Source organism: Marmota monax, unplaced genomic scaffold (assembly GCF_021218885.2).
Source record: "Marmota monax isolate L192 unplaced genomic scaffold, Marmota_monax_Labrador192_F-V1.1 WCK01_AAM20220418_F8-fsc00271, whole genome shotgun sequence".
Classification (NCBI taxonomy): domain Eukaryota; kingdom Metazoa; phylum Chordata; class Mammalia; order Rodentia; family Sciuridae; genus Marmota; species Marmota monax.
In genome coordinates, this window is record NW_026694659.1 from 940,176 (window position 1) to 962,336 (window position 22,161).

Genomic DNA, 22,161 nt, shown 5'->3' on the forward strand with positions numbered 1-22,161 from the left:
GACACCCAGGAAATGAACACTGGCATCGATGTCTACCATAGCCTAGCTAAGTCTACATATGTGTATGTGTATCACTTGGCTTTCGTTTCTGTACGTTGTAACTGCCTCTGTAGACCAGAGGAGAAGCATCTAGATGCTTCTTTCTAGTTTGACCAAACTTCATAAAATTCCTTTTTCTGTTATTGCTTGTTTCTTGTGCAGGTGGTTGGCCAATCCAGTTAGCTGGGATGCAGGCAGTCTCCCTGGCTAGGCTATCGTAATAATATGATCCTAATTTCTGTATAAGGTGGGAGGTTATGTCAAGATTTTCTTTTTCTTTCTTCTTTTTTTTTTTTTTTTTGGTCTGGAGATGTCCAATTGTGCCAGCACCATTACATTAAATTGCATTGAATTTCTTTGGCATTTTATTAAAAATAATTTGTCATACTCATGTGGATCTCTTTGGGTTCTCTGCTCTGCTACATTGATCTAGGTCTCCAGACTTCTATCAATACTGTGCAGGCTTTCATAGTATAGTTTCACAGCAAATCTTGAAAGTAAGTACACAAATTCATCCCACTTTTTTTTTTGTATTTGTTTTAGCTATTCTAATTGCTTTGCTTTTTCTTATACATTTTCAAATAATCTTATTCATATCCACTAAACATCTTCCTGGTATTTTGATAGGAGTTGCATTAAACGTGCACATCAGTTTGGAGAGAACTGACATGTTTTCTATGCTGAGTATTAAAATCCATAAAGATGATGCATTTCTGTATTAACTTAAATCTTAAAAAATATCTTTTGTCAGTGTTTTGCAACTTTCAAGTTCTCAGCATTTTATACATCTTTTGATTTTCTAAAGAAATTTTTATACCTAGGCCTGGGAATGTAGCTCAGTAGCAGAGTGTTTGCCTAGCAAGCACTAAGCCCTGGATTCAATACTAGTACTACCCCGCCCACCCCAAAAAAATACACCTACATATTTTGATGTTTTTGAATGATTATAAATGGTTTCGTATTTTTAATTTCAGTTTCCAGATGTTGATTGCTAGTGCATCAAAATACATTTTTTCTTAATTAATCTTGTATCCTATTGTGTCACTTATTAATTCTAAGAGAATATTTGGAGATTCTTTGGTATTTTCTAGATAGATAAATATGTCATCGGCAGAGAAGAACAATTTTATTTCTTCCTTTATAACTTGTATGCCTTGTATTTTCCTTTCTTGTCTTATTGCACTGGCTAGAACTCTACTGTACTGTGTAACAGGAGTGGTGAGAACTAACATCCTTGTTCCTGATCTATGGCAGAAAACATTGTCTTTAAAAATTAAGTGTGATGTCAGTTCTGGGACTTTCGTGGATGTCTTTGTCAAGTTGAGGAAATTCCCCTCTGTTTCTTATTTTCTTAGTGTTTTAATTGTGAATGGGTGCTGGATTTTGTCAGATGCTTTTTCCATATCAGTTGATAGGCTCTTGCGATCAGTCCTCTTTAGCATGTTAATATGGTGAATTACACTGAATGATTTTCATATATTGAAGCAACTTTGCATATCTGGAATAAACTCCAGTTAGTTGTGTTGCAAGTATAATACATTTTATAAGTATAATACATTTGGATTTTATCTTAGCATATTTTATAAAATAATTTGAATATATTGATGGTGTTTACTTTTTCGTTTTTGTATTGTTTATGTCTGGTTTTTATATCAAGGTAATAATGGCTTTCTAAAGACAATTTGGAAGAGTTTCTTCCTCCTCTATTTTCTGGAAGTCATTGAGTAGAATGAGTGTCAATTCTTCCTTAATCTTTTGTTCGAATTTTACAGTGAAAGCATCTTGTCTGGAGATTTCTTTTTTAAGAAATTTTAAGTTAGAAATTCAATTTACTTAATAACTATAGTGTTATACAAATAGCACTACAGTTATTAAATATAGTGTATCTGTTTCATCCTGGAGCAGTTGTGGTAGCTTGTTCTTCTTGAGGAATTGATCCATTTCATCTAAGTTGTCAGCTTGTAAGTGTAGGTTGCTCCTTGCATTCTCTTGCTATCCTTTTGCTGTCTGCAAGAACTACAGTGATATGCTGTCTCATTCCTGGTATTGGCATTTCTGTCCTCTTTTTGTTGATCTTGCTAGAAGTTTGTCAGTTTTTAAAAATCTTTTTGGAGAATCAGCTATTTGTTATATTGATTTCTCTACTTTTCTGCTTCTCTTTTGATTCCAGGAATTGAACTCAGGGGCACTCGACTACTGAGCCACATCCCCAGCCATATTTTGTATTTTATTTAGAGACAGGGTCTCACTGAGTTGCTTAGCACCTTGCTTTTGCTGAGGCTGACTTTGAACTCAGGATTCTCCTGTCTCTGCCTCCCAAGCCGCTGGCATTACAGGCGTATGCCACTGCGCCTGGCCTACTTTTCTGCTTCTTAATTCACAGATTTCTGCGTATATCTTTATTATTTTCTTCCTTCTACTTGCTTTGGGTTTATTTTGCTCTTCTTTTTCTTTATATTCTTGAGGTGAAGTCTTTGATTATTCATTTGAGTCATCTCCAAATTTCCTAATGTAACAATTTAATGTTATCAATTTGCTTCTCAGCAATGATTTAGCTGTGCCTGACAAATTTTGATATGTTGTACGTTATTTTGATTTAGTATATTTTGTTTCCATCAATATTTTTCTTTGACCAATGAATTATTTAGAAATGTGATATTTAATTTTCAAGCATTTGAAGTTTTTCTTGGTATCAATTTCTAGTTGGATTCCAATGTGATCAAAGAATACACTCTGCAAAACTTCAATTCCTTCAAATTTGCTGAGGCTTAGTTTATGGTGCAGGTATGATCTGTCATGGTTCCATGGGTTCTAAAGAACAATGTGCATTCTACTGTTGTTGAGTGGGGTGTTTTATAAATGTTGACTTAATGCTATTGATTGATGGTGTTATTCTATTCTAAATTCTTGTGGATTTTCTTCTGGCTTTTTAATGTGTTGTTGAAAGATGTATTGAAGTCTTCAATTATAATTTTGGATTTGTCTATTTCTCTATCCATCTTTCTTTAGAGCTATCAATATTTGCTTTGTACTTATGCACTCTACATTTAGTGAGTATGCATTGAGGACTGCTATGGTGTAATGGTCCACTCTGTCCCTGTTAATTTTCTTTGCTCTGAATTCTACTTCATCTGATATTAATATAGGATTTTTTTCTTCTAGAATCCATATTAACATAACTTTTTCATCATTTTACTTATCGACCTATATTATTACATGTGAAATGAATTTCTTTTAGCATACAGGTATATCATGTTTTAAATCTACTCATTTACATTTAGTGTAATTACCCACAGGGCTGAAGCCTGCCCTTTGTTTTTGTTTGTCCCTTTGTTTCTCTTTCTTCTTTTTGTTGTTTCTCTGTTCCACTGTGTTCTTTGTCCCTTTGGCCTTTACCTTCTCTTGTTCATATCATAATGGTCTTAAACATTTCTTCTCCATACTTTAAGAGCCACATTTTATCATGTTATCTTTTTTTTTTTTTTTGTGGGGCGGGAGGTACTGGGGATTGAACTCAGGGGCACTCAACCACTGAGCCACATCCCCAGCCCTATTTTGTATTTCATTTAGAGACAGGGTCTCCCTGAGTTGCTTAGCACCTTGCCTTTGCTGAGGCTGGCTTTGAACTTGCGATCCTCCTGCCTCAGCCTCCTGAGCCGCTGGGATTACAGGTGTGCACCGCTGCCACGGGCATGTTATCATTTTTGTTTCCACCATCAAACATAACTTTGAAAAAACTCCCACATAAATTCACACATAAAAAGTTAAGCTCATCCTCTCTCCCTATATTTTCGTACTTTCTTCTGTCATGTTCTCTGATTTTTTTTTTTTAAAAAAAGATGAGCTTTTTATTGAACATGTTGCAAAAGAGTTTTAATTAAAAACAAACAAAGCCCATGTCATCATCAGACTTCTCAGATTCTCCTTTCTTGGTTTCCACTTTCTTCTCAGCAGGAGTAGCAGTGGTGGAGGAGGAGAGACCCTCTGCTAGAGCAGGTCCACTGGCCCCTGTGTTGCAGACTGGGTCCTGCCATTGGCTGGGTGATTTGCACACTGCCCGGGCCACAGAGGTTCAACATTTACACTAGTTGCTTTAATGAGGGCATTGGTCTTATCCTCAGGCAGAGTAGAGACAGGTGAGCTCAGACACAGATTCTGGGCTTGTTGGTGGATAAAGAGGGCCTCATAACAACTTGGGCATTGTTCCTGTGCAATGACTGAGAATCTTGGTGATAGTTTAGGGGAGAAGAATCTTTCTTTTTCTATTTCCACTCTTTTAGAAAAATGCCTTTTGTCATTTTAGGGTAGTTACCTATTATTGTAAAGTAGATTTACAAAGTTTCTGATTTTTCCTTTATCTGAAAATAAATTTCTTAATTTCTCTTTCATTATTGTGATATTTTCACTGGATATAAAATTCCGAGTTGCTGTTTCTTTCAAGACTAAAAAAAAAAAAACATTGTGCCATGTTCTTCTGGCTTCATGGTTTCTGATGAGAAGGCTGCTTTCGTTTTAGCTGGTTTTCTCCTAGATGATAAGACATCATTTTTCTCCTCCTGTTTTCAGCATTTTTTCATTGCATTTGGTTTTTAGAGGTTTAACAATGATGTGTCTTGGTATTTATTTTTATTCTATATTTTGTTTGGGGTTTTCTCCATTTCTTGATGCAGTTTCTCCTATCTTTCATCAAATGCAATAAAGTTTTAGTCGTTTTTTCTTTGAGTGCTGCTTCAATTCTGTCTCTTTAATCCTCTCCATCCAGGACTCCTAAGACATGAAGTGTTACGGCTTGGATATGAGGCGGCCCCCAAAAGCTTGTGTGTAAGACAATGTAGGAACGTTCCGAGGTGAAGTTATCAGATTATGACAGCTGTAACCTAGTCAGTGGATATATCACTTGATGGATTAATAATGTGAATGAATTAACCGTTGGTAACTGCAGGTAGGCAGGGCATGGCTGGAGGAAGTGGGTCCTCCACGGGGGTGTGGCCCTTGGGGACGGTGTTATCCCTGCTCTGTGCACTCAAGCTCTTTCTGTTTCCTAGCTGTCATCTGGGAAGCTTTCCTTCCCCACACATTCTGCCATGAGAGTCCCCCTCACCCCAGGCCTCGAGTTATGGAGTCAGTCAGCCATGGACTGAACCTCTGAAATCATGAGCCACAATAAACTTTCCCTCCTCCGAGTTGTTCTTGTGGAGTACATTGTCACAGTATAGCTGACTAACACATGAAGTTTGATCTTTCCTTACAAACTCTCAATTCCCTGCGCTCCTTTTTTTTTAATTCCCAGTCTATTTTCTGTTATTCTGCATGGGTAGATTCTATTTCTCTATCTTCAAGTTAACGGATTCTATCCTCTCTCCCATTCATTCTGCTCTTAGTTTCATCTATTAAAATCTTTGTTTTATTTATCATATTTTGCAGCTCTAAAATTTCCATTTAATTGTCTTCTGTGTTTCAGTGAGAGTTTCTATTTTCCCTGTGCTTGCTATTGCTCAGAGTGTTTCTATAATTGTTGCTTTAAAATCCTTGTCGGATAATTCCTACCTGTTTACCATCTTGGTATTGTTTCACTCAAGTTGAGGTCCTCCTGATGCTTTGTATGATGAGTGGTTTCCACTGAAGCCTAGATATTTGAAATTTTATGTTGTTTTGGGGAAGCAGCCATTATGCAGCCTGTCACCTCCCTTCCAAATGGCCAATCACTGCCTTGAACTTGGAACATTCTCCTGCATGGAACCCAGGTTCTAAGGAGACATGGGGCTGAAGTTATTCCTTATTAAGAGAAAAATTTGCCCTGTCCTGGTTAACCAGTGAGTGCACTTATACTGTTTAGATGTGTGCATTTTTTGGCAACTAGCAATCCCAAGAGCACATCTTCCTTCTATGGGCAGAGAACAGGGAATTTGCACCTCACGGAGTGGTGTGTGCAGTGTGCTGCCTTGTGTCAGCTATCAAGAGGGAACCTCTGCCCTAAGAGATTGGCACTTGCTGCAGATACTGATCTTGCTGCTTCTCTTCTCCTTGCTGTGAGCAAAGCACTGTTCCAACGAGTGAGTGCCTTGTATGTCGACTCCTCCTTGGTAACTCTGCCCCTGTAGAAGATGCAGTTGGCCAACGTCTGCAAGCATCTGCTTCTCGTAGTTGGCATTGTGATGCTCTTTTCATGTAGAGGGAATCCTGTTAGGGATTGGTAGTTGGATTTTCATGCTCAATATGCTATAAGACTCTGGGTGCTATGGCTTGGATACCATAGAGTATGTACCCCAAGGCTTTATGCATTGAAAGTTAATTTCCACTGTGAGGTATTAAGAAAGTAGAAACTTAATCTGATTGGGAGGCGCATCTGGAGGTGATTAGGGGTAGATGAGGTCATCAGAATAAAGCCCCTGGATTGGCTTTATCTTAAAAGGGAGAGAAACAGAGGATATATACCCATACGCAAGCTGTCTCTTTCCATGTGATGTCCTGAAACATCCTGGGGCTCTGCCAGCAAGAAGAGCATCATGAGATGCAGGCCTTTGACCTTGAACTAGAACTGTGAACCAAAATGAACCTCTTTTCTTCATAAAGTAGCCTGTCCCACGTATTGCATTATAGTAACAAAAATGCAGAATAATACACTGGGACTTAAGAGACAAAAAACCCAAGTAACCTACCATCATGTCATTCTTCAAGTCCAGAAATCCTAGTATGTCTGCCTTCTTCTGCTTTTTTGGAGTCTTGTTATATTTCTTTTATCTGTGATGTTCAAGATTTTAGCTGTACTTAGCAGAAAGGGTAAGGACAATCACTTCTACTCCAGCTTTCTAGAAGCAGAAATCCATTTTTTTAAACCATTTTTCTCCTTGCTTCAGGAGTTGTACCTGCCTCCATTCCCAGTACTGGAACAATATTAGAATATTTCACCACCTCAAAACTGTCCAAGTTAAAAGTCGTCCCTGTCTATGTTCTAAGCCCTTGCCCTGTTCAGAAACACATCGCCTCTTGCTTGAATTATTTAAATGCCTTCCTTTTTAGTGTCTACACTGATATCTTTTTCTTTGGGTCTCTCCTGTTTACCAATTGCAGCCAGGCTTATTAACATAACCATAAATCTTATCCTTTTCCTCTGTATCTTTGAACAGCTCATCATTGACTACTTGATTAAACTCAGATCCCTTAGCTTAGGGTTCAAAGCCATCAATGTAATGGCTCAGATTCCCACGAAAGCCGTATCTTCCCTGCTTTCACATGCGGTTTGATTCTATAGCCCAAATGGTCCACTTCCAGATGCTAGACACAGGCTGTGCATTTTTGACCCATTCTTCCTTCTACTTAGAGTGCCTCTTGCCCTCTGGGGTCAGGGTCCACTGTCTTGAGAAAATCTTCCTAAATTACCCAACTCAAGATGATGCCTTTCCCTTATCAACAACCAAGATGTTTTCTTACTTTTCTATTTAAACTTATGTTCAATCCCTGTCCTAGACACCAGACAGAACATATAGTCCTCGTGAGCTCTCTCCTCTTGCACAGACAGAATCAGGGCTTCTTGGATCTGTGGTTTAGAAAGGAGAACAGATCCATCAGTGGCTGGTGAGGCTGGGCTGACTGGGCGGGCTTGGGAGGTACGATGGTGAACATCTGCTTACTTTTGGAAGGTGCGCCGGTTCTAGAAGAGGTTGTTCTGCCCTGTGCTTCTCTGAAAGTCTAGGGAGGGAAGCCGTAGAGATAAGTCCACCATGTGTGTCTTGGAAGCAATTCTGGAGAGCACCCCTCTTGAGCTCCTTTGCTGATATTAGGTCTACCTACCATGTCTTTATGACAGCACACTTTGTGGCTACAGGTGCTTTCTCTGTCAGGGGTGAGTGGCAGCATCCAGAGTGGCACAAAAGAGAAGCTGCTTGGGTTGAAGTCTTAGCTCTGCCTCTTACTTGCCTTGTAAACACTGCACAAATCACTTAAGTCCTATGAAGCTGAGATTCCTCATCTGTAAACTGGGGATAAAGAGAGCACCTGCAGCGAATCACATAAAAATGCTTAGAACAGCTCATGGTCCTCAATAAATATTAGCAACAGCCATGTGCAGTATTTTTCATCAAAGCATCTGAGCAGTGGAGCAATACAAGGAGCCTCTGGAAGAATGCCCCAATGAGTCTCTAGTTCTCAAGCTTCTGTTTCACATTACATGTTTGTGCAAGTTTGCATTCAACTCCATAATAAAATTCATTTTATTTTATTATATGGCTAATAGTTTTTCTGCAACAAATATATTTTTAAAAAGGAACATTCTAGAAAGATACCTCACCATTGTACTGTCTGGGGGTGAGGCCTCTTAATGGCACATTTATACAATTTGGGAGGTACAGTTTTGGGGATCCTTGAGCCAAAGACACAGAGCGCTAGCACCCAGGCCAGCACCAGAATGTGTGTTTGTCACCAATGAGCGCTCTGTGGGGCGAGTGCAGCCCTTGCCCTACCTCTCACTCACGCTCTGTACGTTGAGGCTCACACTCTTTCCACCTTGTTGATTCAGAAGTGCTGGTCTCTTGTGGGATGTGTGGAATATCAGCAATGTTAGCATAGAAAGAAAACTCTTGGCTTGGATTTCCAGGGCTACATCATCAATGAAATAGGGCAAAAGAGAACTGTAATCTAATGTACTATATTACTGTAATCAGAGCTTCATGCCTGGAGCTTTCTCCCGCCTTCCCTCCAAAATAATGAAACAGTTTAACATAAATAGGAGTGACTTTAGTTTCCACCATGTGGTGTTCCGTGATTGGGTAATTATGGCAACGGCACACACAGCTAACGGATGTTGAGTTCAGGAAGTAGCAGAAAGGAGACAGAGACAGGCACAGGAAGGAATGGAACTGTGGAGTCAGAGGATCGCACAGCAGGGAGACACCTCTGAATTCATGGACCCTACACTCCTGTTTCACAAAAGAGGAAACCAAGACCCAGAAAGATGAAGTGACCTGCAGATGTTAGATGTGTAGGTAGAACCAACACCAAGGCTCCTCTCTCCTGTCCAATGTTCTTTTCAACCCTCCATGTTATCTCTTGTAAACTGCACCAGGCAGAACATTCTAGAAAGTTTTCTGCCTGTCAAGTTGGCTTTGTTAGTTAAACCTGCTGAGGTGGAGACCAAGGTTTCTGTGCACTTAAGTGTCCCATGGACTTTCACTGCATGTCCTTGCATTTGAAGGTCAAGGTAAAATGTTTGAAACTGTTTTGCTTTTTCACTTTTAATTGTAGCACTGGTAACAAAACCCAGGGCCTCTTGTAGGCTAGGCAAGTGCTCAACCACTAAGCCACACCCCAAGCCCCCCCAATTTGTCTTATATTCATTTCATTCCTTGGATATAGCACAGAAGAAAAATTAGCAAGTGCACAAATGAAAATTTGTTTGACTCACCATGGATAAGGTGAATTGTTTTAATTTTGATCCATTTTCATTTCAAGCTCGATTTTAGTTCTGTCATAAATCACATGGAGAACATCACATAAGTAATAAACTTTCTCCTACCAATGGTTACATTTTTTTTTGTTGTTGTTCTGAGCTACATGTAAGAAACCCAGGCAGTGTTGACAGCTTTTGCACTAAAAGGCAAAAGTTCTCACAGTCCAACTTGGAGCAGACTCCAATCAGGACTCGTGGAACCCAGGCTCAGATTAACAGGAATGTACCTGTCCCCCAGTGTGTTGAACACAGACACAACCACAGCCCAGATCAACCAGGTGCCCTTTCTCTTCTCTTCTCCTTCCTGAAGAAAGGGAGAGACTGAAGCCATTGGTCACAAGAGTGTGATCTCATCTCTCCACTAATCCCTTCTGATCCTCATTCCTGAATCCCAGAAAGACAGGGTTCTTCCTCTTTTCCACTCTGTCCAATAATTGCCCAATGAAAAAATGCTCCCTGCCACCACTAGGATCTGAGCCCAACCTGAAAGGCATCCCCGTGGCACCTCCTACTCTGCTTGTGATTAGAACATGGAAAGAGTAACGAGGAAGTGCAGCCAGTCACCCAGCCCAGTGGCCACTTGGCAGGAAGCAGAAATGCAGATGGAAGAATCCTTTCAAGAAATATGCTCTACACTTGAGCATCCAAAGAGAGAAACAGTCGTCACTAAGCAGCCAATCGCTCATCTTGTCCCCATCTCGGCTCTCCTCCTCCCCCGGAAGGCAAAGCTCTTGCTTAACAGAGTCATTCAAAGTTTCAGCTGGTGAGGAGCCCGAGCACCAGATGTGGATCTGAGACCAGAGAGAGAAGCACAGAAAGACCCTTTCTATGGGTGTCTCTGCCTTCTTGTCGGGCCCTCAGTGCAGGGCCCCATGCCTGGTATCCAACTGTGCAATCAGTGGCCCCACCAACCTGGTATACCATGGCTATACACATGGCTAGAGCAGGTCCCCATCATGAAATGCTTTCATAGACAAAATTTCATGTGAATGTCCCCCATGAACCTACTGCCCAATGGTAGGGCAGGATCCACTGCCTTCACCACTTCATGAGGAGACGGAAGCCCGCGGAAGCTGAGCACACAGACAGCTGACTGTCTGGAAAGACTAGACCTGTGGATCCTGAATTTGCTGAGGGTCTGCTTGTTCTAGACACTGACAGTACAGCACATAACCTCATCTGCAAATTGGGGCTAAGCATCATGCTTCCTTCATAGAGTATTGTAAGGATCAAGTGAAATAATGAAAATGTTTAATGAAATATAAAGAAATGTCTAATATGGTTCCTGATATATGGGAATTCTTCCATTTAAGTGTTAGTCGACCCCTGCAATGTCCCTACAAGTCTCTATTATAACCTCCAATTTATAGATGAGGAAACTGAGGCACAGAGGGGAAAATAATCTGAGTCAATCAGCATATTGAATGGCCTCACCAAGCTTCAGATGCAAACCGGTACTCTGTGCACTCGAGAATATGATTTTTCTAGAACTCAGGTGTCCTGTTTCCAAGTTCATGCACTTTCCTTGAACTAGTCATCTAGACTGGAGACAGTCTTCCACAGAAAGTGTTGTGACCTGGTTTGGACAGCAATCACGAGGCCTTCTGTCTTAGGAAATACAGTCAGTTGTCAAATCCCAAACAAAATTCCTAGCATCAGGCTTCTTGAAGACCTCTGTGACATTAGCAAAGAAATTCTTACCAAATCCCCAGAGCAGAGAAGCAATTTTGAAACAGAATTGAGTGTTTGAAGCTGATAATGAACATGAAAGTCAAAAGGGTACTCTCGTTAACATTCCTACAGTTTCAAAAATCCTATTTCTTTATTAACTAATTTTCATCTCAATTCTTTTGCTTTTTTTTTTTTTGTAAAACATTAAGTGGACATAAAGAAAAAGGGTTATTGAGACCAAACTTCCTTATTTCTATATGGCTTCTTGAGTGTCATAGCATTCCACAGATGCTTGTAAGAAGTATGAATAAATTGATTATAATTGAATGCATCTGTTTTCTTCCTGTGAATTAGCTAGAAGAGTAAGTTTTACAGGGACTTACTATAGATGACACTCCTGAAAATGTCAACCCTTTCTTTGCTAAAAAGCTTCATGCCTTTATACTTTTGATGCCCCCAATGGAAGGATATACCCCATGAATGCAACCCAGAGGTGCTAGCTCAATGTTCAAATTTGCTTTAATATGCAACTCAAGTTTGAGTAGGAGGCTCCCACACTTGTGCCAGAATCAGTGGCACTTGGGGTGGGGAGCACACTGTTTTTTGAGTATTGTTTGCATTGTGTGCTATTTGCTGTCAACTGGCAAGTTATGATCCCATTTCCACCTATTTGAAGTTTCTTCAAAAGAATCAACACATAAACAAGATTCACAGGCTGACACTTCTGGGCTATGATCCATAATTTACTGAAAGCTTTATTACTGAGACGTTCTCAGGTGAAAAGAAAACTTAATTTGCCAAAACATCTGAATTGAGTTCCCTGTTCTGTGGTTTCCTGTTAGTCTATTTTATGTTAAGATAACAAAATACCTGAGACTGGATACTTTATGGAGAAAAGAGGTTTGGTTAGCTCACAGTTCTGAAGATTCAAGAGTATGGGGCCAGCATTAGGTTGATTCTGGTGAGGACCTCATGGTGGATGGTACCACAATGGTGTGTATGATAGGAAAAGATCTCAGGGCAACACAGGCAGCCAGAGAGAGGGAAGGAGCTGGTTTCATAGCCTCCTACTAGGACCCTCCTCTTACGGGTCCCATCACTTCCTAACATCCCATAGTGGAGATCAAGCTTGTAGCATATGAATCCTTGGGAGACAAACCACATCCAGACCACAGCAGGTCTCAACAGGGAGTACTTCTCCTCCTTCTTCATCCATAAAAGTGGCAATACCAACACCTATTTAAGAGAATCGGCTTGCAAAGACAATGCTGTGACAGCACTCTACCGTCAGTGAAGACACCAGCTGGCCCATCTCGAGGGCTGGTAGCACGTGCAGGTCAGTGGAAATAGTGTGCCCCTGTCTTGTCCTTGGCTTATAAAACAAATTTCTCATGATATATTCTCAGTAGCAATTAACTTCAGGTTACATTTATGCACCTCACTCTTGGCTACATTAAGCTTGAGGTGACCAGAAGTTAGTCATATTGGTGTCCACTGCCTTCACAACTATCGCCATAGAGAGTTAACTCTCACCTGTGCCATAATTTGTCTAGTATTTCTCTTTGTATCAAATTTAACTCTGTATATTTTCATCTTGCTTTAATCAATAAATGGCAGATTTGACATTCTGGTAATGTGTGCTTCCAACCCACAAACCATAAATAGAACAACACTGTATTCATTCAGCCAAGATCACTATATCACCCATTGCAGACAGGAGTAGGCTCTTCCCCAACGAAGAGAGCTTGTACACACATAGAATTCCCAGGATATCCCCAAAGAAGAGAAAAAGCACCCCCAAACTATACTTCATTATCTAACCACACATAACAAACAGTCTTTACATTCCGATGACACTTTGCAGTTTCAACAACATGCTTATGGTCATTATACTATTTGGTCCTGATCTCAAAACTAACAGGAGGAGTAAGAGATGCTACAGAATTTATATAGGATAACATTAGAAATGAGTGGTAGCATCTCTAAAACCTTTAAATTTTCAGCTCAGTTCACTTTACCCTACTCAAGAGAAACAATATATTTAAAACAAAACAAAACACTGCCTTTCCCTCTTTTGGCAGAACTCTCCAACACCATCTTTTTATCCACTCTTCCAACAACCATCTATTTACCCATCCAGACATCCACCCCCTTATGCACTGATTCCTCCACCTACTCATCCATCCATTCATTCACCCACCTATCCATTCTTTCATGTGCCCTTCCATACCTATATTCACATCTATCCTTTTATCTCCTCATCCATACATCCACCCACTCATTAATCTATCCATCCATTGATCTATCCATTCTTTGTCCATTCATGTACCCATCCATCCATGCACCCTCCCTCCCATCCCTCCATCTATTCACTCAACCTTTGGGGACCTTCTTTGTGTGTGTTGCTAGAGAGTGTGCTGGACTGCCTACCAGATTTTATTCTTATAAACAGCCAAGTTTTCATTTTGAGCATGGATAGCAATAGAAGTAATATCTGTTATCAGTTTCTCTTCAATTACCATTTATTTTCCCATGGTGATAGCAAAACAAAGCAATATGCTCTAATTCTTCCTATCAACTGCAAGAAAATATAGGGAGGCCATCAACAAAAGGATCAGGAAAAGACCTAGTTAATACGAGTCTTTTCCTTCATAAGTACATCAGAAATACAATAATTGTGATTACGTTGTTGGATCACTTGAGATGAAAAGGGCACACTTCCAATTATTTCTCATGAATAACGAATTTTCAAATTATTAGAAATCTGTCTCTAATAGTCTTGCAACTTTTTGGAAGAGCTAACTTAACTATCTGGGTGTTTTTTCAGGTGGCTGAGATTCACTTATCTTCATGATTGCTCTCTGTTTGGGTATTTTAGTTCCTCAATTTCAGAGTCAAGGGTGGTGAACCAGATCAATGATGCAGGTGCCCTGTGTTGAGACCCTGTGTTTCAAAGTAGATAAGAAAAAAAAAAAAAAACTTCAAAAGTCAGAATAGAGTGAAACAAATATGAATCAATGATCAAATAGCTGGTAAAATAGAAGAAAAAGAAAGCCAACCATGCAAAAGAAAGTAAAACATTTGAAATTTCTTAAATCAAAACTGAAAAACTAAAAAGCTTTAACATTCCTGCTGAAGATTTTTTTTTAAATTCTCAAACTGGGTTTAACCTCTACGAAAATACATTCACCAAATTTCCCAGTCACCAATTACTTATTTATCAGTTAATGCAATGGAGCTGTGATTTTCAAACTCTAGTGTGTATCAAAATTCCCTAGAAGGACTGTTACAACACAGATTGCTGGGTCCCACCCCCAGAGTTTCAGATGGAGTTAGCCTGGGGTGGAGCTAAAGAGTTTGCTAGTTTCTAACAAGTTCCAGGATTGGTGCTGCTACTGCTGGTCTGGAGAACCCACTTTGAAAAGCATCACAATAGATCATCTCTAGACCTCAGTTTCTCAGCTGTGTGTGACACTAGGGACCTCTCCCTCCACCTCTGAAGCCCAGCCTCTCTTGCTGTCCCTGTTAACCAGTCTCAGTTCCTTCTTATCTCTTGGGGCTCCTTGGGATCTTGTCCTAGGCCACTGCTTTCACTGAAATCTAACTGAGCCATCTCATTCACTGAAGCCTTCACTTTTCAATTTAACCTGGTGGTTCCCTAGACTGTGGCTACTGGCTGTGCGATTCACTATGGCAGGGTTTATGGTCTTCTTCCTGACTGCATTCCAAAGAACAGAGCATGCCTGGCATGTGGAACATGCACAACCAACATTTGTTCCGACTTCCTATTAGATGTTTCTACCTAAGTGTTCCATATGCTCGCTGGTGACCAAAATGTCTTCACAGAGGGATGGATCAGAGAAAAGGAAGGGAGGCTGCAGAAGGGGGACCAAACTGCAGTTAAATAAGAGGAATAAATTCTAGTGTTTGCTAGCACAGCAGGATGACTCTACTTCATGACAGTCCCTTAGAAATTTATGAAAAGCTAGAGGAGAGGAACTCAAATGCTCCCAAAGCAAATATCTAATCATCGTGATCATTGAACAATATATTAATTGACTGAATTATCACACTGCACTCCCTTGTTATACACAATTATCAGCAATTTTTTAAAAATTTAAAAATTAAAAAAATCAAATAATATCAATCTGATTCTTCCTCCATATTTCCAAAGTTATCATCCATCCATCTCGTAAGACCGAAGAAAGACCTTGAACCTGCCCCTCAGAGATTTGTTCATTTTGCCTTCTAAATCTTCACTCCATTCCCATTGCTACGCCTAGGCAAGGTGCCCGTCCATCATCTGCACACCCATACAACCTCCACGCAGGTCCACCAGCATCCAGCCAGTGCTGGGCTCTCTCTCGCCCATGTCCACCATGTCAGTCCCCTCGCTCTTAGAGCACAGCCCCGCCCCTCAGCAGGGCAGTGGGTCTTTGTGATGGTCCCTCCTCCTGCCTCAGTCCTCAGCGCCCCCACACGGAGCATCTTCAACTTATTTTTATTTCTGAGCCATGATTCAAGATGTTCCACCTGGAGTAGTGCTACCCTTCTCCTCTTAACCCATGTTTTATCTGGCTAACGTCTACCCATTTTTCATTTTCCAATCTTAAAAATTCCATAAGTCTTCCAGTTATCCCATCAAACAAAACCAAACTGGTTTAGCTAAGGCCTCCCTGGTTCCTCAGACCCTCCGCATCCGCGCAAGGTTTCGCCCTTGCTTGTTTAATTAGTGCCACGTACATACGCAGGACAAGTTCACGTCTGCAGTTACCGCCCCAGGAGAGGACTCAGTCAGAAACGCTGAAGGATAAGGCCAACTAACTTAATGGGTCAAAATGTAAAAGACTATTTAGAAATTATTTTTAAAAATTTATATGTTAATAGAAGTAAAGTAGTGGTTATGTCTGAAGGATACTAACAGGGAAGGCTCATTAAGGAATATTCTAGAATGATGGAAATATTCTGCCCCTTTTGTGCTTGGAGGTTATAGGAGGATATATACACAGGTGAAAATTATTAAAGCTGTACGTGAAGAATTATGCATTTTGTGTATGTAACTAATACCTCAATAAAATCAAATGAAGGATGGAAGATTAGCTCCATGGTACAGCATGTATGAGGCCGTGGGTTTGATTCCCAGCACTACCAAAAAATAAAACAAGCCAAAATGAATGAATAATTTTAAATTATAGTATAATTTATATGGAGATATAAAAAATAACATGGGCTAAAATCATTCATGTGGGACATAATAATAATAGAACTCAATAGCCAGGCAGGGTGGCACATGCCTGTAATCCCAGTGACCTAGGAGGCTGAGGCAGGAGGATTGCAAGTTCAAAGCCAGCCTTAGCAACCTAGTGAGGTTCTAAGCAACTCAGTGAGACCTTGTCTCTAAATATTTCAGAAAGGGTTGGGGATGTGGCTCAGTGATTAAGTGCCCCTGGGTCCAATTCTTATATAAAAAACAACAAAACTCAGTGACAACTTGCTATGGTCTGAATGTTTGTGTGCCTCCAAAATTCTATTTTAGCCCTTTCCCCCCCTGCAGTAGGATTAAGAGGTGGGTGTTTAGAAAGGAATTATGTCATGACAGCTCACCTTCAAGAATGGGATTAGCACCCTTATAAAGGAGGCCCATAGCCAGAAGTCATGCCTCTGTAGTAACAATTACTCAGGAAGCAGAGGCAGGAGGATGATGAGTTTGAGATCAACCTGAACAACAAAGGGAGACTCTGTCTCAAAAATTAGAGGCCCAAGGAAGCCTCTTGTCCATGGTGCCATGTGAAGACACTGAGAAGGTGCCATCTACAAAGTAGACAAGCCCTCACCAGACACTGCCATCTTGGACTCTAGAACTGTGAGCAATATGTTTCTATAGTCTGTAAATCACCCTATGATTTTATTATAGCAACTCCAGCCAGGATGAACTAATATACAATCAAAGACATAAAGCTTTCTTAAGGTGCTAAATATATCCCAAAGATCTGGAATTTAAAACATAGTGAAGTTATTATTTGAATCTGTGTCTGAAATGTGATTATTTTAGATTGACTACTCCTTACTTAAACTTGAGGCCCTGAAATATTTTTAGGAAAAGACATTACTTCAAAGTCATTTTCCACAAAATTACATACACTATTTTAAAATCCTGCTTCACAAATTAGGGAGGTTTGAGTTAATGGTGTGTAATTATACTTCAACATCTGAGATCTTAAACTATGGTAATGACAACTGCAGCTCAGCTGGGTCCACACTATTTTTAATAATATCACTTATTGTTTTCTGCACTGAAGAAATAAAGACACAAGGCAAACTATGCCATGTGGGCCTTTACAGTCCTATTAATGAGGAGACATGATATGGTGATTGGGGGGGGAAGAAAAAATTTCCATCTTGTCAAGAAATTCAGAATGGTCTAGTAGTCTTTCTTAGAACAAAACATAAAACATGGAAATTCAGGGTTCATTTTCTAGAGAAAGGTGGTGGGTTTAGAAGGTTGTTTTCTGTGTTTTGCTTTTCTAAAGAAGGTTCCCATGACAGGACTTCCTAACATTCTTGAAATCTCTGTGGATATGACTGGTCAGCAGTCCCTTCGAAGGGTGAAAGCCAGTTTTGAAATGCAGTAATCAAAACATTTTCCAGGTAGGGTGAAAAACACCCAGGGACACTGTACACATCCAAAATAATGAGCATCACACAATCACTTGGCACTAAACAGCGTTGTCCACACATCAGATCAAAGTTACTGCCCTTAGTTTTCTGGAATGGTTTTCCTACAAAAGAATCTTTTTTGCTTCTATTGAGCAATAGTGTAGTGGAAGTTTGACTTTTCTTATTTTTGATTTACTATTGGTATTTTGACACCCAAAGATCAGAGAGAAAGTTTTTAAACTCTCAATTATCTAATCTAATGAGGACATTACCATCATATTCATCATTATTACCAATAGAGTTGTTACATCTAGGTCTCTTCTAGCGCCAGCCTTAGAAAATCTGAAAGCCACCAAACCTCCTCAGTCTGACTGAGGGATGAAGCCTCGCAGTGTCCCTTTTCCTGATGGGAAAACTGAGGTAGGTAAGTGGCAACCCCAAGATGAATGGCGCACAGCAGAGGTACTTATTCCTAATTTGGCTCACTCCATAATTTTTTTTTTTCAGAGTATTACCCGATGACAAGGACAGTGTCTGATAAGTTGGCATTGCACGGGAGATGAGATGGACGATGAGGCTGGGGGTGGGATGGGCGGCGGTCAGGGATGGTGGTGATGGTGGTGATGGTGATGGTGGTGGTGGTGACGCTCGGCCGGCTCCTCTCTCCCGTTTCTCCATGACTGCCCGTCCTCTCTGCCTCCTCCGTCCCCGCGTGGCCTGCGCCCAGAGAAACAGGATTTGCACCCAAGCCGCACGTCCACGGATGCGCGGCTGCGGCGCCCTGCCAACCTGCAGCCCCTCCGCGGCCCGACTGGCCGCAGCTCCCGGCTCCGCGCCCCTCCGCGCGCCGCCACCGCCCGGCACCCCAAGTGGCGCGAATCCGGAGGATAGAGCCCGCCCAGCATCCCCTGCAGGGAGCGCCCGAGACCCCGGCCCGCTCCCCGCCGAGCCCCCTGCGACCCGGCCACCCATCACTTACGCCTGCGCTGGGCCCCGCGCACGGCGGCCAGAGACAAAGGGTGCGCGCCCGCTGCGCTGCCGGATGCTCCCCGAGCCGCGGCTGCTGGGGACCAGGAGGAGGATCGGGAGGACGAGGAAGAGGAGGAGTGAGAGGAGGAGGCGGTGGCGGCGGTGGCAGTGGCGAGGGCGGCGCAGAGGAGGGGCCCCGCGGTGCTGGCCACCAGGCTGCAGCAGCCGGAGCCCAAATCCTCCTCAGGCAACCCGCCACCCGGCTAGGCGCAATCCTCCGGAGCCCCCAGCCAGGGAACCTCCCCAGGGACCAGGGCACCGCCCCCCAGAGGGCGGGGTGAAAGGAAGAGGACTGGAAGGAAGAAGGGAGGGTTGTGCGTGTGTGCGTGTGTGTATGTGCGTGTATGTGTGTTCCTTCTTAATCGTGATCGTCTCCACCCACCCAAGCGTCCGCGAGCAATCTCATGAAAATGCTAGAATCCCAGGCTCACCTGCCCAGCTCGGAGAGGCCTCCCACCTACCTCCTCTTGGGACGCCTGCATACCTCTGCTTCAGAGGAGCCAACCATTCTAAGAACAACAAAACTGAGACCTGGAAGGTTGAGTGCCCAAGAGGCAGGGCTAAGGAGAGGCAAGCTGAGAGGAGAGCGCCGGGGTCGTGAGCCCTTTGAGAGCCAATGTATTCTACCTGTTTTCCTGGCCCTGGACATCCAGGGACGGGTCAAGATTGGGGGACTAGGACAGGCAATTCCACATGCTATTCTATCTGAACGCGCAAAAATGGGCTTCTTTTCTTAGGAAAAATAACACTTGGTTCAGTCATTTGCATCTGGGTATGAAGAGCAGTTTTGATTTTCTTATGGAATTTTTAAGAATCAAAAGTAATGAGCCAATAGTGCTCATCTCCAGCTTCAAAGACTGTGGAACACCTTCCATTCTTCTGTCTTTTCCTCTCTTCCCCAACAAAGAGGCATAGGACTCTTTTCAAAACAGGATCATACTATCATTTTTCCCACTTGGCAAAATTAAGAACAATTCCTTAATATCATCTGGCCATTATTTATTAACTAATTGTTCACTGAACACTCACTATTTTCCGGGTCCGTGTTTAGAGATCTACCTGTATTGCTTGGCTTTGGTGGGGACCTTAATTTTGTCCAAAACTGTCAAGGATTTGGCTGTCAAGAATTATGCAAAACTGTTGCTGGCCTGCGGTCCCTGATAGACCATGAACTAGAGAACATTGACCCATGAAGTGACAGTTGTTACTGTGTCCCAGACCCATTGACAGCTTTGACTGAAGCCCATCCTTCCAGAAAAGAATTTTTATTTCAATTCCAAAAGGAATTCAGTTCAGTTCTCACCAGCAGTCTGAATCCAAGTGCAGGTTACAAACTACTGAGGTGTCCCTGGCAGCCCCTAAGAGTCCTGGGAGTGAGATCTGGAGGGTCTGGTACCCACCAGAAGAGCTGGGTTCCCCACTGGTTTGCTCAGAGTCCTAGGGCCCAAGCATTGCAGAGATTAATTCTGGAATGCTGGGCCTCATTCTGTTTCTAAGTCCTGTGCAGGTGTGGGATAGAAATGGATTCTTAACTGAACCTCAGAAGAACAGTTTTCTAGAATGAAGAGACTCAGGCTGTGCACAGGGCACATGATACTTAAAGCATTTAAACTTTTTCAGGGGAAGAGTCAAGGCATGTCTGTCAGTGAGCAGCTTTGCAAGCATCAGTAAGAGGTAACAGGCAGTCAAGATGGTGGCTCTAGACCTAGACTGCCTGCCTGGCTTTCAATTCTGTCTCTTGCTAGTGAGTGACTTTGGAAAAGTTACTTGGCATCACTGTGCCTCAGTTTTCTCGACGGGGAAAAAAATTGGGTTGTGAATGAAGTCTGTCCATCAATGCTGCCAGGAAGCATATTTGCACATATAGTGCCTGGCCCAGACAGGTTGGAAAGGTGCTCAGAGTATTCCCACTGCTCGTACCCCCTAAACCCAGAGGGATCACTGCCTCCCAAACAATCTCAGCCTTACCCTAAGTAGACAGAAAAGGCTCTTACCTGCTTCCTGTTGCAGTAGAAACAGAGCATACCTAAGACAAAATGGCTCTCCTCTCTCTGCAGAGGCACCGGGAGGGAAGTGCAGATGCTTATTGGCAGGGCTTGGTGGAATTCTTAAATACTCTGGAGTTCCTTATTGGTATGACTTCAGGAAGTGATCTCTTAGGGGATGAAGGGAAGCCTCTTTCCCTGTCTACCCTGCATGGCCAGAGTGGCCTCAGCTAATGGACTGATGCCCCTCTCCTCCCTGCTCCAGCATTGCGCCTGGCAAAGCTGTCCCTGACAGCCTCAGGCAGAGGGCAGTCTCCCCTGTCTGAGACCCAGGACCTGCTCTGCATGGGTGATGAGTGCTGTCCGTGGCTGTGTGTGCCGCATCGGCCCATCCAGCCTGTAAACAGATTGAGCTGGGAATCCTCACCCACAGCCTGAGCTTTCCTCATAAGGCCCTCATCATTTCCTGACCTGGTGTTGGTACAGACAGTGCTTCCTGTGAGTGCACACACATCATAGAGCATCCTCCCCAAGGGGTTTGTCCCAGGCCACCATTTCTATGTCCTGTCACAAGCCCAGCAGCTAGCTCGGGTGACTCAAACCTGCTTCCCTGCTCCCCTTCCCTGGGGGCAGGGGGTCAGGGCCTAGGGAGGCAAGCCCTGGGACTGGTATCCTGAGCGTTGATAATGACACTCCAGTTCTTCTGATGGTTCCATTCTCATTCCTGAAATGGGAAGTATGGTCCCCTGCCCTGGTGTGCTTATGGATTTTGGTGACCTTTTACTAAAGAGAAACATTGTGTCAGTCTGCTTTCTGTTACTCTGAGGCAATAACTTAGAATACTAATTTAAAAGAGGAAAGATTTGTGTTGGCTCACAGCTTGGGGAGGACTCGGTTCATGGGCACTTGGTTCCTTTGCTTTGGGGCCTGTGGTGAAGCAGAACCTCATGGTGAGAAGCTGTTCCTAGGTCGTGGTCATGGGGCTGGAGGCAAAAAGAGAAGATGGGCAGGACCACTAATATCCCCTCAAGGGCATGTCCTAATGACCAACTTCCTCCCACTGAAGCCAGAATTAGACAGGCAGTCAGTGTAGATAGGTAAATCGAGTCACATCGATCAAGGCCAATTTTGAGTGAGTCTGGGTGTTGGAGACTGTCCCCTGAGGGATTAAAGTGTTAATTCCTTCAGAGCCCCTCCTCCATCCTTATCAAGAATCTGCCCTTGCTCCAACTTGCTTCCAAGATAACCTGTCCCAGGAATTGCCCCTCCATACAGGGAGCTATAAGGTAGTTAATGTGTCCTTGGCTGCTCCATCCTGCCCTTCCCCCTTCAGCC

At 42.5% G+C, this 22,161-nt stretch overlaps 1 protein-coding gene across 2 annotated transcripts in view; it reads right to left on the reverse strand.

The window, feature by feature from the left end:
- Gpr45 (G protein-coupled receptor 45) overlaps nt 1–19,037 on the reverse strand; it is a 95,544-nt gene extending 76,507 nt beyond the window's left edge. The window contains exons 1-2 of one of the 2 annotated variants that reach the window (XR_009224778.1): nt 18,792–19,037; nt 15,994–18,529 (exon numbers count right to left, since the gene is read on the reverse strand). The gene's annotated coding sequence lies outside the window, so the exon portion shown is untranslated. Of the gene's footprint in view, nt 1–15,993; nt 18,530–18,791 lie in introns of those variants that run through there. The other variant, XM_046423296.2, reaches the window with a different exon arrangement.
- Between the last annotated feature and the right edge of the window lie 3,124 nt (nt 19,038–22,161).